Consider the following 17,409-nt stretch of genomic DNA (forward strand, 5'->3'; position numbering starts at 1 on the left):
AGAGACCCAAGAACTAGAAAGGTGAGGCTCACTGAATCATTTATCCCTCCACCCCAAGCCCCACATCTTACTTGTTGTCCCTCTAAGTCCATATATTCTGAGTTTCATATGAAAGACAGAAAAGCATGTGACACAGCTTCATGGGGATGACCTCCATTGACATAACACCTCTGGGATACACTCTAATACGAACAAACAACAACTGGAGAAAACAACACAAACCAAAAATACAGAAAATTTTGGAAACCAAATCAGGTCCAGCCCACGTCATAGTGGGGACCTACTGAGAAAGGTTTAACTGTTCAGGTCAGATTTATGCATTTGTCTTAGATACTCCTCTCTTCTAAGCATGACAATTGCTTATTCTTAGGTCACTGCTGCTGTTTATTTACTGTTTCGTGCTCACTTTCTCTCCCCATTCCCTCCATTATATGTAGGGTGAGTTCTTTGGCGCCGTATTTACTGAGTAGTTCTGCAAATGAATTGTGGCTCCCACTGTCATCCATCACCTTCTGTACTCCAGATTCTCACAGTGTAGACTCTGATACTTGTCCCTCCTTTGGCTTCAGATTCTGTGGATTTCAATCCTTCCGTGACTGATGATGGTGTGCTTTGGTCTTTATAGTTTCCTCCTACCACAGTTATTAAGGCTACTGACCCAAAATTCTGCACTTGAAATCTACCACCTCCACATGAAGAAGAAGTAGCAATTTATTCTTTAAAGACGATAGCCTTAGGAGTCCTATGGATCACTTCTACTCCGCCATAGAGAGCAATTTATTCAGAATTCATTCATAGGCAAACATTTATAATTTTTCTGTTTCAATGTTAAAATAATGCAATACAATCTCTATTTGAAACAAGTCATACAGTTAATATAACAAAACAGGAAAAATTACTTTATTCTTAGGTCACTGCTGCTGTTTATTTGCCTATGGTCTTTAATTTACACAATTTTTAAAATTCCTGTTTTGAGTATTAACAAGAAATAGAAAGTACCGCATAGCTGTAATGCATCTTAAATAGTATAGGGATACTTTATCTATTTCTCTATTTAGATGATTTTATTTTGTTTAATAAACATTTTGAACCATATATGCTAGTTATAACTGGAAATCCAGTTTTTAATGTGTCAAATGTTTCTGAAAATTGTATTAGCAATGAAGCTGGGTTAAATCATATAAGGCATATAAAATATGAGAATTTCAGCACTACACACATCAAAGAAGATTTTGATAGGGCACTTAGGGAACCAGATTTATGAAGCTCTGTGGAAGTCAGAAATACTTCTTATGTAGTTTACATACCTATACTGTATAACTAAAAGTTTTCCCATCTCATCTTCTAAAATATTAGCACTTCTGTTAGAATATAACATTTTATGTCTATTCTCACGGGCACATTATGGGGGAAGAAAAATAACAAAGTTTTTTGTTATTGCTTTACAAAATAAAGCGAGATGCAAACCTTTAACAAGGGCATTATTGGACTGGAATCAGGCTATCGACTACTTTGAAATATATATAAATTGATGTAACAGCAGCATTAGAGACTCTGTGTCATTCTCACCACAAAAAATGCTATTCAAAAGGAAACCATCTGTTTTTTAAAAAAAATGTCTCCAAGTCAGTGACTAATAGTACCATGGCTGAGCCCATTATTTCATAAAGCTAGTTACAGGCTATAATCCATTTGAAAATATCTCCGTGAATAGTTTTACATAGACAGCTGCAAATATATTCTGTTAATCATCAATACATCAATCTAAATGCAATTTATTTTTCTTTTATTAATTCCTCCATTTTTTAAAGGAATTGTTACAGAAGGTTCAAATAAGAGTTACACAAAACTAAGTGTGGACAGGCAGCTTAGGGCCATATTTTGGAGTATTTGATTAGAGGCTAAACATTTCTAGTATTCTTTTCTGGGAAAGAGAAACCATGAAAAAATATCTAAGACAATTAGCTCTTATTACATGGCCATACAATATATTTGCCCTCGTGCCAAGATCATTAAAGATCTAGGTGGCATAGTAAAGTGTGGTGAAGAAAAGAGATGGTATCTGGCTATCAGAGGATAGTGCCTGGGGTCTTAAAAACGTAACTATAATCTCCATGAGGCATCAGCGAAGTCCATATGGAAGAAACACACCAGCTTTGTGATGAAGGATTATAAATAATAAGAGGGGAGAAGGAATAATGTCAGAGCTTAAATTGTGAATGCCAAATTTGCAGAAGGCTGTGAATGACATTGCAAGTCCAAAATGCATTCACAGCATCCCACAACTTATAAAGGAATCGAAAATAATCAACAAGATAAGATGTTTGTTCTTTGAGAAAATTAACAACATTCGAAAACCACTGGTGAACCTAACAAAGGAGGGGAAATGAAGATTCAAATATCCAGACTTGAGAAGCAGAGGGTGACATCACAATAGAACTAAACAAATTAATACCATGATAGCACATTACCACAAAAGACTGCATTCCAACAAATTTGAAAGCCTAGATGAAATGTACAAAATTCTGGAAACACTTCCCAGATTAACTCAGACTGGCATAGAAAATGTCAACAGACCTAGAACAAAAGAATAAATAGACCAGGATGAAAAGCTGCCAACAAAAAAGCCCAGGGAAGGATAGATTTACTTGAGAATTCTATAAAATATTCAAGGAGTGGACATCAATTCTGCACAAATTGTTCCAGAATATAGAAATGTACCATAAACTCACAAACTCATTTTTTGAAATGACCATAGCCTTGTTACTAAAACCAGGCAAAGACCCCACAAAAGTAATGACTAATAGCTTTAATGAATATGCACACAAAAATTCTCAAAAATCTTGGCTACTAGAATCCAGCAGCATAGTAAGGAGGAAAAAAAACATATGAAGTGGGAATCATACCAAGTATGCAAGAATGGTTCAAAGGAATCAATGTAACAAAACATGAGAACCACATGTAAACAAAACATGAGAACCACATAATCATAACAGTAAACACAAAAAAATGTCACTTAACAATGTTTAGCACTCGTTCCTGGTTAAAAAAAAACAAACACTAAGTAAGAAGAGAAGCAAACTTTTTTTAACACAAAAAGGTCAAATATGAAAAACCAATGGCCACCATCTAGCTGAATTGGGAAAAATGGAAATATATCCTCCTTCAAATAGGGACCAGACATTATCCCCTCACTAGTAGCAGATAATGTAATTATGTATGTTAAAATACCAATACTTGCCAAAGATAATTGTTGGAAACGATAAAAAAATTCTAACATTAAAGGATATAAGATGAATATAAGAATATCAGTTAGGTTTGTGTATAATAACAAGAGAACTTTGAAAAATAAAATAATGAAAAAATATTTTAATAGCTACATAAAAAGTGAAATATTTAGAAATAAACCTAGTCAGAAAACAAAACACTTGTTCAAAGAAAACTTCAGAACACCATGTACAACAAAAAACAAAAAGAGACCTAGATCCATGAAAGACTAGCTGTGTTCCTGAAAAAGAATGCCTAATATTGTGAAAATATCAATACTACCTAAAGAAATATATAAATACAATGAAATTCTGATCCAAATCCCAATTCCATATTTTAAAAAATGGAAACACTTGTTACCAACTTCATATAGAGAGGGGCAAGACCCAGGAAAAGCAAAGAACATACAAAGAAGAACCTAGTAGGATGCTTCACACTACACACCTCAAAACCAACTGCACAGCCACAGTAATCAACACAACCTGGTGCTAGTGTTATGATAGGCACATATGCCCATGTAACAGATTAGAAAATCTAGAAATAAATACATACATCTATAGGCATCTGATTTTCAACAAACAACCCAAAAATATTAAATGGGAAAGGAACACCCTTTTCGCCAAGTGGTGCTGGAAAAATTGGATCTCAATCGCAGAATTTTGAAATAGGGCCATTTGTGCTGTTCGATGCTATCCAATTGGCTTTGACACACAGAGACCTTATGCGCAACAGCATGAAGCACTGCCCGGCCAGGCACCATCCTCACAACTGTGATTATGCCTGAGCCATGGTTGCGGCCGTTGTGCCAGTCCATCTTGTGGAGGCCCTTCCTCTTTTCCATTGCCCTCCGCTTTGCCTAGCTTGATGTTCTTCTCCAGCCACTTGTCTGTACTGACAGTATGTCCAAAGACTGTGAGACAAATCTCACCATGTTTACCTCTGGGGAGCATCCTGCCTGTACCTCCTCCAGACAAATGTGTCTGCTTTGCAGCAGTCTCTAGTACTTTCACTATTCCTCACTAGCACCATAATTCTAGTGCGGATAGAGATAGGGGCTCTCACATGCTGATGGTGGGCTTGTAAATATGTACACGCATTGTGGAAAGAGACATAGTGATACCTCAAACAACTGGCAATAAAAATTCCATATGATTCCTTAATACCTCTGCTGTTATAGACACTAAAGAAGTAAAAGTCATAGCATGAATGGACACAAGCAACCCCATATTCAGCTCTGTTCACACTAACCAGAAGTTGGAAGCTGTCAAACACTGAAATCAGTAGATGTGTGTGGAGAGATACTGGTACATTTACACAATGGAATACTATGCCTCCCTTAAAAACTATGATGCAACAATGAAGTATCTCAACTCATGGATGGATCTGGAGATCATTAGGCTGACTAAGATTAGTCAATCACAAAAAGACAAATATTGTCTATAAGGATTCAAAAAGAAGTGGAAAAGGTAAGAAAGAAAGAAAGAAAGAAAGAAAGAAAGAAAGAAAGAAAGAAAGAAAGAAAGAAAGAAAGAAAGAAAGAAAGCAAAAGAGCTTCGTACCACAAGGAGCAGACTTTGGAGATTCTCCAGTTGCGTGGGCGGGGCCAGGAACAGAGGCCCACACTCGGAGGAGGAGTGCTGCCATAGAAGACAAAGGGATGGGGTAATGAGAGCTTCAAATTGTTGACTGTCGAGTTCATGGTTGAACTGAAACTCCACCACTAAAGTCACCATAAATAAATAAAAATGAAATCAAATTTTTAAAAATTTGCCACAGTACAACAAACTGAGAGATAAATGGTTGTAATGAAAGTAGAATATTAAAAAAACAAACTCATTACTGTAAACTAATTCTGATTCATATGAACCATATATGACAAAGTAGAACTATCCTCTAGTTTTTCAAAATCTGTGTCTTTACAGAAGCAAACTTGCACATCTTTTTCCCCAGGAGAAGCTGGAAGCTTGCAAGCACTGTCATTTGGGCCAGTAGACTGGCATTCAGCCATCGTTCCCCCAGGAACCCTGTGATCAGGGTGCCGACATGTCTAACTGATGAGCAATGAGAATGAAACCCTACACTAAAACTTTCCTCTTCTAACAAGGTCATGTGATAAGCTAAGCAAATATCTTAGTTCTGTCACTAAAAATATAATCAATAAGCCACATGGAAGAGACATGATACTAACAATTCATGACATTTGTACTATATGTGTCCTGAAAAAATTAAAGCAACTGCTTTAAAATGAATTATTCTTAGTAAATACTTCTTAATTCAGCCCAATTTCTTATTTACTCCATCTCCTGTCATCTTAGAGGTCTCCTAACTCATTCTGAACTATTAAATGGTGAATCTAAGCTTTCCAGTGCTTTTTTTTTAAATTAGGCCGGCTCTGTTCACTGTGTCCTACTTAAAGAATTTTGTTGCCTTTAAAGAAAGAATCAGAATACTCACATGTGAATGGAAATATTCCATTTTAAATCTTTCAACATAGGCATCTGATTTCATGAGGAAGTGTTCAAAATTAAAGAAAACAGACAAAAATCCTTCAACATTGTGCTTCTGTAGATTCTTCATGTGTATTGCATATAAATATGATGACCTTGATTATAGTATCTCAAATTAGTTGTTAAGTAATTGCATATCATATTTAACAATATATCCTCCTTTATAATAAAAATGATGACATAGCTTCTGTAGTTTCAAAAATCCTATTAGTTTTTTTAATTAAATACTTCCATTGGAGGCTCTTATAGATCTTATCACAATTCATCCATTGTGTCGAGCACATTTGTACACATATTGTCATCATCATTTTCAACGCGTTTTCATTCTACTTGAGCCCTTGGAATCAGCTCATGTCCTCCCTCTCCATCCCTAGTGAACCCTTGATAAATTATAAATTATTATTTTCACATCTTGCTTCATCTGCCGTCTCCCTGCACTCACTTTTCTGTCGTTTGTCCCCCTGGGAGGAGGTTATATATCAATCCTTGTGATCGATTCCTCCTTTCTCCCCCGACCTTACCCTTACCTTCCTGGTATCTCTAATCTCATTACTGGTTCTGAGGGGTTTATCGGTCCTGGATTCCCTGTGTTGCGGGCTCTTATCTGTTGCAGTGTACATGCTCTGGTCTAGTTAGATTTGTAAGGTAGAATCGAGGTCATGACAGTGGCGGGGAGAAAGCATTAAAGAACTAGAGGAAAGTCGCATGTTTGATCGATGCTCTACTGCACTCTGACTGACCCATCTCTTCCTTGTGATCCTTCCCTTCTATAAAGAGATGTCCAATTATCTACAGATGGGCTTTGATTTTCCACCCTTCCCTCCCCCCACCACCCCATTCACATTGGTATAATTTGGTTCTGAGTCTTAGATGTCTGATACTTGATCCTATGGACACCTCATGATTGCACAGGTTGATGTGCTTCTTCTGGGAGGGATTTGTTGCTTCTCAACTAGATGGCCACTTGTTTATCTTCATGCCTTTAAGGCCCCAGATGCTATATCTTTTGAAAACCAGGCACCATCAGTTTTCTTCACTACTTTTGCTTATGTACCCACTTTGTCTGCAGTAATAGTGTCGGGAAGGTGAGCATCACAGCATGCCGGATTGTTAGAACAAAGTGTTCTTGCATTGAGGGAATACTTGAGTCAAGGTCAAATATCCATCTGCTACCTTAATACTTAATGTCCCTATCATTATATATAAATATATTTACATCTTTACATACCTGCCTTTAGACCTCTATAAATGCCCTTTGGTTCTTAGTTGTTTCCTCTATTTTCTTTTACTTTCCTCTTGTCTCACTATCATGTTCAGCCTTCATTCCGGTTTCAGTAATTCCTCATTTTTACATTGCCCTTGCTTAAGCCCCAGTAGGCATCCTATGCCCTTTTCTCAACTGATTTTAGTTCACTTGTTCCCTTGTCCCTGGGTTGGTTGCCAACCCCCACCCCCACCCCCATTTCTTTCTCCCTACTCCCCCTCACCCCTGCCCACCTCCCCAGGAACCATTGGCACCGTTGTTTTCTTCTCCAAATTGTTTGTCCCACCTATCTTATCTAGATAGACATGCAGAAACATTAATAAGTGCAAAAATGAGACAAAGCCAAACAAAACAACAACGTAAGGCAAAACCAAGAACAAAAAACCCCCATAAACAAGCAAACAAAAATCACAACAAAAAGAAAGCCAGTGACAAAAAAGAAAAGCCTATAAATAGTACCAGATCTGTTTTTTTTTCACCTTTGGGAGTATTTTCCAGTCGAGTCTGAAGGGGTGCCACATTCTGTTTCCAAAGTCTATATTTGGTATTCCTTGGGGAACTAATTTCTTTGCTCCGTTTGATGCCCCGTTGCATGCCCTGAGTGTTTTGCCCCAGTGTGATAGGGTCATATCAGGCACAATTCCCACACTGAGTCTCCAGTGCTTCTCTGGACCCCCTGTAGCACTGTGGTTCAATGAGGGATACTGTGTCTCCTGGTGGGACACTAAGCCCTATGGTCCTCTCTGTGCATTGGCTGCTCTGAGCTGGAATATTGTCCTCAGGTTTAGTGGGCCAGGATGTGTTCCACTCTCTCCATCCCTCTTAGTTTCTCCTGTGTGCTCTGATCAGATGTTGCCCGTTCCCCAAGCTGTAGTGTCAGTGCTGTTCTCTGAAATGCTTTCTTCTGTGGGGGTGTGGGGGGTGGGCGTAGGGCACATCATTGGTATTGGAGTTGGCCCCACAGACCTCTCTATTGGTTGGTTCCCTGCTTTATGCCAGTATGCTGTATTCACATCTTGGCTCACTGGGTTGAAGTCTGGTCTCTCTCCCTCTCCTGTGGAAATAGAAATAATACCCATCCCTTGGGTGGGTTAGTGCCCTGCTCCCTCACTATCCATGTCTTTTTTTTTTCTTTCTTTCCTCCTCCTCTTTAATTTACTGCCATATGTATCCCTGGATTGGATCTGGCCTCTGCCATAGTACCTGGACCTCACCCCATATATACTATATGTATATAGTAACTTTTCCCCCTGTAGCCCATTTTTTAAGCTTACCTCAGTGGATTCATGTTGTACTTGTCCTTTTGTGCTTGGCTTACTTCCCTTAGCATAATTGTCTCCAGTTACCTATTAAGAACTTAATCCTCAGGGACAAATCTACATAATAGAAGAGATACAAAAAAATTACATAGATGCACATAATTAATCACTTGCTTCATATATACTAATTTTTCTAAATACCCTAATTTTTAAGTGGGGCAAGTCTTGCAGTTATTAACTATCCCCATGGAGGCAATTAACTATTGTAGTCTAACTCATTTCCCTTCTGTAGAACTAAGTATAACTAATCACAAGTGTTTATGATTTAGCACCACTTCTTAAAAATTTGACATAGTTTTTTGTTCTGAACAACAGGCAGAGGTTCTAGGGCAAAGAAAAAAATGATATGTCTATGCTGTTCTGAAAAATATAATTACACTGTAATTCTAAATTCTTTTCCAAAACTTTTGAGAATTAGTTGTTAAAATTAATCATAAACTTGCACATCAAAAATTAAGAAAAATAGGAATTAAAATAAATGTAGTTTTCAGATTAAATTCATTGGGTTTACTTTTAGTGTAGATTTATTAAGAAATAAATGACATAAATGCATGTAAGCAGTGCTTAAGCTAAAAACTCAGTTTTCATTTTAATGATGGACCACTGATTGACACTCATACCATGTGGATTGGGGTCTCTAATCAGAATACTATCAAGAGCACTCCAGATCTTGGAAATTCTGTGCTTAGGGGGGGAAAAACCATAAATGTTCTGATTATTTAAGTCATTAAATTTGATTCACCACATATCTAAGAGTTCTTTGTACTGTGCTGGCCTATAGTTTTTCTGAGTTGCTGAAAGTTATTCCATCAGTATTTGAAATACAGGCAGTTTCAACCATGGGAAAAGATTCCATGCTTCCTGATGAAGAACATATTAGGACAAATAAATAGGTTGTCCACTTGTTAGGGATTAGTCATTGACAATCCTATGAGCAAGAGCAGAACATTGTCTCCTGCCAGAAGATTAGCCCCTTGGCTTGGAAGGTGCTTGATAGACAAATAGGGAAGAGCTGCCTCCTCAAAGCAGAGCTGACCTTCATGACATGGATGGAAGGAAACTTTTGGTACCTCCATTTGCTAGTAGACAAACTCAAAATGAAAAAATGCAACTGTAATCATTCATTAATAATTGTAAAGTGGAATTTATGAATTATGACTCTCAGAAAATGAGAAGTAATCAGAAGCAAAAGTGAATGCATAAATATTAATATCCTAGAAATCAATGAGGTGAAATTGACTGGTATTATCCTTCTTAAAACATACAACATATAGTTTACTATGCTGAGAATGGCAAATTCAATAGGAATAGTATTCACTTATCAACACAAAAAATGTTGAAAAAAATCTATCTTTAAATAATGCTATTTTTAAGATAATATCTATACACCTAAAAGTAAGAGGACCAAATATAAATATAATTCAAATTTATTCACCAAATACCAAGTCAATGATCAAGATGTTGATGAATTCTTCAGGGAGCACTAGTGATACTGTTGGATAAGCATTGGACCATTAATCATAAGGTTGGAAGTTCAAATCCACAAATCTTTCTGGATGAGAAGATAATGGTTACTGTTCTCATAAAGTTTCACAACTTCTGAAGTGCTATATAATGTTAAAAGGTCAGCTGACTGTGTAACAAACTAAGAATTGCACATGTTTGAGTGCAATGTAAAGTGAAGAATAGTAAAACAAGGACAAAATATGATCATGATTATTACCCACCTGAATTTAGAGACCGTCACATCGAACATTGATAATCTGAGACCAGAAGAGTTACAGGAAGACATAACTAACACCATCCATGTAGAGATTGGAAGTCATTAAACAATAGGAAGGAAATGGAAGAGCAAAGTGAATGTAAGAAGCGACTTTGAAACGTGCTCACGAACGTGGAGTCACTACAGTGAATGGGAGAGAGGATGACCTAGAAGAAATGAACAAAAACATAAAGGCAGCTTGAGAACAAATCATTGTTATAAAAGGTGAAAATACTTGGGGCTAGAAGTTAACAATGTATTCAGTATATCTCAAGGTTCAAGAACTCTATAAAACAATTGAGCCTTGAGTTGCCTACCTAAAGAAGTCGACGGCCCTGCTGGTGGAAGAGGCTGAGTTCAGCTGCTAGCCAGCAGTTCCAAAGCACCGGCTGTGCTTTTCCGGAGTGAGATGAGGCATTTCATTCATGTCCAGAGTTACAGTTTTGGAAACCCAACAGAGCATTCCATTCTGCCCCATAGCATTACTTTGAGTTAGAATTGACTCAATGGCAGAGTTTATTTTCCTTTTTTTATGGTAAAAATAGTGAACAGTTCAGGAAGCAGCAAAGGAAGGTAGAAGGAATGCAGACATTCACTAAATGAAAAATAATTGGTTAAAGTTCAATCAATTTGGGAAGTAGCATATATAATCAAGAACTTATGTTATTGAAGGAAGAAGTCCAAGCAACCTGGGAGAAATTAGCAAAAAAAATAGTCTCCAGGAATTGTGAGAATATGGGTTGAAATGTTCCAACAATTTTAAGATAGTTTGCTGGGGATGCACGAAAATATATCCATATTTCTGACACCCTAAAGAATGGTGACACAACAGGATGCAGTAATCATTGAATAATGTCATCAGTACCACATGCACGTAAAACTTAGGCAATAGACATTGATAGATACTTGCCAGATTTGCAACCCAGATTCAGAAGAGGATATAGAATGACTATCAATACTAATGTCAATTGGAACTTCCCTGAAATCAGAGCATACCAGAAAAACATTTATTTGCTTTGCAAAAGCATTTGACTATGCAGATCATAACAAAATATGGATAACAAAATGAAGAACTTTTTAATGCTTGTGTGGAACCTGTAGATAGGCCGATAATCAGTCATTTGAATGGTTTAAAATCAGGCCTGTATAATTTCAACATACTCAATTTGTTTGATGATAAAATAATCCAAGGATCTAGATATCATAAAGAGAATTTGACGTCAGGTTTCAAGGAAGAATTCTTAGCAATATGTCATATTCAAGAGAAAGTTTCTGAGTCCGTTCTGACATGTATTTTGCTTTTGTCCTTCTTGTCTCTTTGATGATCATTCACTTTTTCTTGTATGATGTCCTTGGTATCACCCTCTTTCGTCATTAGTTGTCAATGTACCCAACCTATTCCTGACATGCTGTATTAATCGGAATGGGCTATACTCAAAGCTGTACTTTGGATCTTGAAACTTATTTTAATTTTCTTCAGCTTCAACTTAACTTGCTTATGAACAATTGATGAACTGTCCCACATTTGGTGCAAGCCTGGTTGTAAGTAAGGATATTGACCTTTTCCAATATCTCTTTCCATAGATTTAACTGATTGTATTCCTATGTATTCCATCCAGTGAGAACCACATTTGCAGTTTATGATTTTTTAAAAGATATTTATAATGAATATGACATTGATAGTCTCAAATTCTCTCATGTTAAACCATGTGTTATTAATATCGGCATGACTGTTTTCCAAATCCTGATCCTTCTTTATTTCCAACCTTTCTATCTCCCCCAACAGTATTACATTTTAATTGTGCATTATGCTCAATCTTCCAAACTACACTTTGAAATGTGCATGATTAATTAATATTTTCTTTATTAAATTTTGTTTGTAACTGAAACTTCATAAACTGTTTACTTATAAGTGTTATAACAACTAAAATACACACATTACTTAGCATATTAAACATCTATGTTAATATGTTAAACAGATTTAGATTTAAAAATATTTAAACAGTAGTTAGGTTTAAAGAGATGGCACAGTTATGGATATTTTTAAATATTTGGCAACAATAAATCCTGAATATACTCAGTCTGGAAACTCAAATACATATCTGCATAGATTCATAAACAGTAAAAAAAGAAATGAGCAAATAAATCAATAAATTGGTGCAAACTTTCTTTAAAAAGCATTGCACTAGCAAATCAAAAAAGGAAGGATGCACTCAGAACATTTCAAACTGAAAGAACTAAAAATTCAAGACTCAAGTTAGAATACTGAGGAATTTTATGAGCAAAATATCACATAAAAGCAAATTTTGTTGAATATGATTAAAAGATGCTTGTAACAGTACATTTTCCATTTCTTACCAGTGGATGTTTACTGAATGCATAGAGTATCAGAAAGATGTTGGTTAGTGTTTCACTGGCTGTACAAAGGGAGTCTCCTTTGCAACTGTAACAAAAACCAGTGAAACTTCATATCGTGTACTTTGAAGGTGTTATGAGAGACCAGTGTCTGGAGAAGGACATCATGCTTGGTAAAGTAGAAGGGCAGCCGAAGATGGACACAGTGGCTGCAACAATGGGCTCAGGCATATGCACAAGTGTGAGGAAGCCACAGGAAGGGCTGTGTCTGTTGTTTTGTACACAGGTTGCTATGGATCAGACCCAATCCCATGGCACCTAACAGCAACAACAGTGTGCAAACTAGAATTGACGTGTCAGAGGGGAAGCTTAGAATTGAAAACTAAACGAGAAAAACAACATTTTTTTTGAATCCATCATTCTCTTCAAGTGCCGTAGTTTTAATATTTTGTGTACATTGTTAGCCCTAGTTTATTTAAAGTAATCAGGACATCCATAACATTTAAGCGTTCCTGCTTGGCTAGAAGAAAGGACCAGTGTCCTTTTAAGATAACCATTTATTACTTTCATCAACTATAGTTGTCACATGATTATAGTACAATTGACAAAGTACAATCATCTTCCAAAATTACTTAAACTGTGGATTCTACACCCACATACTGTCACCCAGCTGAAAGTAGGGGTGCTTAAAAAGGTTGGCAACAGTAAAAGGTTTCTGAAAGTCAAGACATCAACAAGTAACTCAAAATCAAATGTGTAATGAATTCAAGGTGTTTCTGGCAAGGCTGTCCTGTGTTGAAATTTTCTCCTGCAGAAAGGAGTTGTGATTACAAAGATCTACGTATAACCTCCTCCACAGGGGATGGACAACAGAAAAGTGGGTAAAGGGAGACGTCAGACAGTGTAAGATATGATAAAATGATAATTTATGAATTATGAAGGGTTCATGAGGGAGGGGTGACAAAATGAGGAGCTGATGCCACGTGGAGAGCAAATGTTTTGAAAATGATGAGGGCATCGAATGTATAAATGTGCATACAATGTACAATTGATGTATGTATGGATTGTGATAAGAGTTGTGTGAACCCCCCAAAAAATATGATTTTCTAAAATAAATAAATAAAATATATACCAAATAAAGGAGTTGTGAATGGAAAAAATGTAAGAAGTCCTGAGAAATTATCCGGTTGTTCTTTAGAGTTCTTTAGAGTTGGGAAAAGAGAAATCATCCTTACAACTATACCTTATTTTTAATATATGTGAAAGCTTGGCCTATTGGCTTACTTGAAGCCCTGATAAACTCCATTAAGGAGAAGATGACAGAATAAATTTTGCTCTAGGATGAAAGTTTATTTTGCCTTTATTTTGTTTGATTTAATATAAATTATTTTGAATTTTCATCAACATGGGAGCTCATCCTGAAAATGTGATTTCCCTAGCAATGAGGACATGAGGAGCAATACTGGCTCCAGCGTTAGGATCTCACACTGCCCGACATGATTTGTCTGCAACAGAGAGTAGGTATTTAATTTATCAACACAACAGGCTAGAAGAAAACCCATTGTGTTAATTGGCCCCATCAATGAAAACCAATGCCTCATTAGTCCCCAACATGTCATTGTTCCCATACTTCTCACATCAGAATGAAAGTCACCTCACATGCATTGCTGCACACCACACACAGAGAAACACTTTTCTCCCTTATTACCTCAAGCAAACACAGAAAGCCTTCTTCTGCTGCATGCTGCATAGCTGAAGTCATGTCTCTGCTAAAGAACTATGTGTGTGTCTACAAACGCGTGTATTCATGAAATCCACAGGCAACGTAATTACACTAAAAGCATTCCAAGTGAGAGAACTCCGTGGAATTGTTCTCATTACGTTCACTGTCTCACAATGAATTTTGGGTTTACCAGTCATCCCCAATCCTATGATTGCTGTTTACTTTGATATCTCTTCACCCCTAGTCAACAAACTGAGGAGAGCAAACAAAATATTGGAAATCATTATTTTTTACAAAATAAAATTGAAGATAAACTCACACATGTATACACACACAAGCGAGATTTTCAAAAAAAATTTTCTTCTCAATGTATTTATTTATATTTTAAAGCAACTGTTGACAAAGGTTCACTGGAAACAATCTGAACAAGTGTGACATCTCAGTCACTCCCACTGACACCCTGCTAGAAGTCACCCGGCCCCCACAGAGCCTGGCACAGCCAACCGGCTCAGCGTTTGTCACCGATGCACGGACTGGCTGCCTCTAAGCACCCCCAACCACCCAGTGGGCTGAGGACCATGAATCAATCACTTCTAGGCTATTTTAATTAAAAAAGTAAAATACCAATTAAAAAACTAATATATCTTCTCTCTTCAATGTTTCTGACGGAGTCAATTTTGTTTTATTCCCTTAGAGGCCTGGTTTCGGAGATTCTCCCAAGTCACACAATAAGCCAACCCCAAAGAGAAATGAGCGCTTACCGGCTCATAGTGCAATAAAGTGTTCTCTCAGGGTCAGGCCAGAGCGCGCTCTGAGAAGGGACATTCAGGGGTCACTACTAAGTAAGTAGGTAGTCACGGGACTGGAAACGGTGATCATTTGCAATGGGGATGGTTGGGAGGGCGCCCGACCATTTACACTTTGTATTTTACTTTTCCAGTTTCGCTGATGACGCAGACATGATTCAAGTCCCTGAAGTCTTGTCTGGAATTTCAAAGCCAACAAAGTCTGGCCTATAGCCAACGCTTCGGGGAGTCCTTTTCACCAGCAAGCTGGCCACCTTGACCATCTTTGGGTTATGCTGCTTGACCAGGGAGAGCAGGGTTTGCATGGTTTGGCCAGTGTCAATGATATCCCCAATGATCAGAACATTCTTTCCAGTCAAAGTTGAGAAGTCATCTCCACCAATTACTTTATGTCCCCAGTTGACTGGTCATTGCAGCTTTTCAGTCTGATAAAATCTACAGTCATAGGAATGGATCTATCACTATTTCTGTTCAGTGCTTTGATGTAATCTATCAGGTCAGCAAAGAATTTATAGCCCCCTTTGAGCACACAGAGCGCCACCATATGATGGCCTCCCATCTCCTTCATCACGTCTTGAGCAAGTCGTTCTGTTCTGTCCATAATTAGTCCATGAGGAATAAACACCTTTCCCAAATCCTCCACGTAATATTGAAAACTTGAAGTTCTCTGTTCTAAGGAGCATACTGGCTTTACTGCCTCCAACAGAAATTGGTCTGTCCTTCCAGAAATCCATTGTGTTTCCAATATCCTTCACTGATACCATAATTCAAATGTATCAATCTCCCTCTGGTCTTCCCTACTCCTTGTACACTTTTCAATGCTTATAAAGCAATTAGAAATATCATGGCTGGGGTCAGAAATACTTTATTTCTTAAAATTCCATCCTTGCTCTTTAGTACTTTAAGATTACTTTTGGAGCATATTTTCCCAATGCAATATGTCATTTAATTTATGGACTATGTATTTGATTGCAATGAATCAGTCATTCGTCTTGAGATTGTAAATTTTATTTGAGCAGAAAGGTTCATATTTCGCCCATGGAGTGCCTGGTGGATTTGAATTGCCAACATTGCAATCAGCATTTCAGTACTAATTACTAATCCCACAGCATCGTTCTAATGCTTTATTTTCCCCTGAGTCAAGCTGTATTGTCACTCAGTACTCACTGCCATCTAGGCATAATGACCCTGATGGAAAGAGTATCACTACCTACCTCTCTGGGTTTCTGAGGCTATAATCTTTACAGGAGTAGAAGGCCTCCTCTTCTCACAGAGCAACTAGTGGTTTCAAACTGTGGACCTTGAAGTAAGCAGCACAATGAATAACCCACTACACCACCAGGGCTTCTGCCTACTCAATAGCATAAGTAAAATAATAATGAAAACTGTTTGTTATATTTGGAAAGAAGCTCAAGAAATACAACACAATTGCATGTGCAGATATATTTTTTAATTTATTTTGATTTAAGAGACAATAAGTCACTTTTTATGAAGTATATAAGGGGGGTATCCCCCAAAATGTTTTTTTTCTAAGCTATATATTTCCCTTTTTTTATTTAACAAAACCACTTGATCACCTTCAAAGTACTCTCCATTACACTTAATACATTTATCAAATCTGTGATTCCATTCTTGGAAACATTTTTCAAACTCATCTGTTTGAAAACATGCCTGACAGACAGTACCTCCCTCGTTTTTTTCTTCACCTCTTCTACATCTTCAAATCGCTGTCCTTTCATGTTGTCTTCATTCATGGAAACAAGAAGAAATTGCATGGAGTGAGGTCAGGTGAGTAAGGTGTGTGGGACAAATTGCACATGCAGTTTTTTGCCAAAAATCGGTGCACTGAGATGGCTGTGTGAGTGGGTGTATTGCCTTACTGGCCAAACCAGTCCCCAGTATGCCACAAAGCAGGCCATTTTTGTCACACACTGTTATGCAACCTTTTCAGAACTTTTAAATAGAAAGCTTGATTAACAGTCTGTCCTGGTGGAATGAACTCCAAATGCACTAAAAGTCAACATTTTCATCCATTATGGAAGTTGATGGACATCCAGAATGAGGTTTGTCATAAATCTACTTTTTACCCATTTTGAAATGAGAAAACCACTCTTACTCTTGAGTTTTTCCCATAGCACTGTCCTTGTAAGCTGTGTTCAACATCACAACTGTTTCTGAAGCATTTTTCCATGCAGGACAACCACACTCTTCTCTTAAATTGGTCATCACAAAAAATTGAGGTTGAACTGAAACTGTTTTGACAAAAATTTCACTGTGACCAGATATAACCTTTCCAGGTGATGCCACTGTGTGCGCTAGCTCAAAGGAAGTTGTTTGATTCTGTCCTTGTGGGGAAAATGCATACCATGAAAGCTCCGCACTACCAGCACCATTCCAGGATTTGGG

The 17,409-nt window shown here is 37.3% G+C and overlaps 1 pseudogene; it reads right to left on the reverse strand.

The window, feature by feature from the left end:
* Window positions 1-15,111: 15,111 nt before the first annotated feature.
* On the reverse strand, window positions 15,112-16,922 carry LOC142440049 (hypoxanthine-guanine phosphoribosyltransferase pseudogene; annotated as a pseudogene).
* Window positions 16,923-17,409: the final 487 nt, after the last annotated feature.

The sequence above is a fragment of the Tenrec ecaudatus genome, chromosome 2 (genome assembly GCF_050624435.1).
Source record: "Tenrec ecaudatus isolate mTenEca1 chromosome 2, mTenEca1.hap1, whole genome shotgun sequence".
In the NCBI taxonomy this organism is placed as follows: Eukaryota; Metazoa; Chordata; class Mammalia; order Afrosoricida; family Tenrecidae; genus Tenrec; species Tenrec ecaudatus.